General features: G+C 47.5%; 1 non-coding gene across 1 annotated transcript; it reads left to right on the top strand.

Moving 5' to 3' along the window:
* Positions 1-1,692: 1,692 nt before the first annotated feature.
* LOC142863783 (U6 spliceosomal RNA) lies at positions 1,693-1,799 on the top strand. Its single transcript, XR_012914424.1, has one exon. It is a non-coding gene; the product is annotated as a U6 spliceosomal RNA (small nuclear RNA).
* Positions 1,800-2,179: the final 380 nt, after the last annotated feature.

Here is a 2,179-nt window from a genome sequence, read left to right as displayed (position 1 = left end):
CTCACTGCCCTTCTCCCCTGTGTGAGTGGACGCAGCCAGATCCACAATGCGCCCTCACTGCCAGTCTCCCGTGGCGGATTGGACTCAGCCAGATACACACTGCAACCTCTTGCTCGTCGCCCGTGGGTGAGTGGACACAGCCAGATCCACACTGCGCCCTCACTGCACGTCTCCCGTAGGTGTGTGGACAAAGCCGGATACACACTGCGCCCTGCCTGCCCATCTCCCGTGGGAGTCGGGACACAGCCGGATCCACACAGCGCCCTCACTGCCAGCCTCCCATGGTTGAGTGGACACAGCCAGATGCACTCAGCACCCCTCTACGTGTGTCCCGTGGGTGAGTGGACACAGCCATATCAACACTGCACCTTGCCTGCCCGTCTCCCGTGGTTTAGTGGACACAGTCAGATCCACACCGCGCTCACTGCCCATCTCCCGTGGGTGAGTGGACACAGCCAGATACACACTGCGCCCTCACTGCCCGTCTCCCGTGGGTGAGTGGACACAGCCAGATCCACACTGCGCCCTCACTGCTCGTCTCCCGTGGGTGAGTGGACACAGCCAGATCCACACTGCGCCCTCACGGCTAGTCTCCCGAGGTTCAGCGGACACAGCCAGATCCACACTGGGCCCTCAAAGCCCGTCTCCCGTTGGTGAGTGGACACAGCCAGATCCACATTGCGCCTCACGGCCAGTCTCTCGAGTTTCAGGGGACACTGCCAGATCCACACTGGGCCCTCAAAGCCCGTCTCCCTTGGGTGAGTGGACACAGCCAGATCTATACTGAGCCTTGCGTGCCCTTCTCCCATGGGTGAGTGGACACAGCCAGTTCTACAATGTGCCCTCACTGCCCGTCGCCCGTGGGTGAGTGGACACAGCCAGATCCACACTGCGCCCTGCCTGCCCATCTCCCGTGATAGTGTGGACACAGCCGGATCCACACAGCGCCCTCCTTTCCAGTCTCCCTTGGATGTGGACACAGCCAGATCCACACTGTACCTTTACTGCCCGTCTCCCGTGGTTGAGTGGACACCGCTAGATCCACACTGCGCCCTCACTGCCTGTCTCCCGTGGGTGAGTGGACACAACGAAATCCACACAGCCCCCAACCTGTCCGTCTCCTGAGAGTGAGTGGACTTAGCCACTCTTCTCTGAGTAGGGACTCTCTATTATTTTTTCAACGTATATAAGAAATAGTTTTTTATTAAGAACTCCTGGGTTTGCAATGACCCAAAAAGCTCTTGTAAATGCCTTGCTTTTACAGTAGGCTTTTCTGAGTATGGAAAACACTTCTATATTTTTTTCACAAAAGCATATAAGAAACGTTGTCATTTCATAAAAAACTCCCTTATATAAATGATTACAGATTCATATACATAAGCGATGGAGACCTCTTTATACGTTATTCTCTAATTGAAATATACAAATGTTTGCAGTGAGTTAGACGCACAGAAAGTGCATTGCCTCATCTGTGAGAACGGAAACACATTTTTCATTGTTTTCAAAAAAAGCATATAAGAAATATTCAGTTCTTCCATATGCAATATCTCTACGTAGACATTTAGGGTGTCTTAGAGAAAAAAAATAAAATAACCCTTGATTTTACAATAGATTTTTCTCTTAGAACAAAAGCAATGTATATATGGTTCCGCAAAAGAAATATGCCATTCTTTCACAAAGAAGTCTCATATAGTGCTAGCTTCGGCAGCACATATACTAAAATTGGAACGATACACAGACGATTAGCATGGCCTCTGCGCATGGATGACACGCAAATTCGTGAAGCGTTCAATTTTTTTTTTAAAAAGAACTCCCATATATAAATGTTCGGAGGGACATAGACAAAGGTGATAAAATGTGCATTGCTTAAAGCTTCTTCTTCTCTGAGAAATGAAATACATCGAATATTGGTTATACAAATGGATATAAGAAGCATTTAATTTTTTTACACAGAACGTCCTTATATAAATGCAATGATTTACACAAATGATGGAAGAAATTCCTTGCTTATATACTTTATCTTTTCTGAGCAATGAACTGTGTATATTGTTTTCACAGCAATAAGAAACATACAGTTCTTTCATAAAGAACTCCGATACGTTTACGTAGACAAAGGCTATAGAAAGTAACTACCTAATATTTGTTCTTCTCTAATTAAGCACATTTTACACTGTTTTCA

Source organism: Microcebus murinus, chromosome 22, assembly GCF_040939455.1.
Source record: "Microcebus murinus isolate Inina chromosome 22, M.murinus_Inina_mat1.0, whole genome shotgun sequence".
Classification (NCBI taxonomy): Eukaryota; Metazoa; Chordata; class Mammalia; order Primates; family Cheirogaleidae; genus Microcebus; species Microcebus murinus.
Note: the sequence above shows the minus strand (reverse complement) of the source record. Positions and strands in the feature narration are given on the sequence as shown.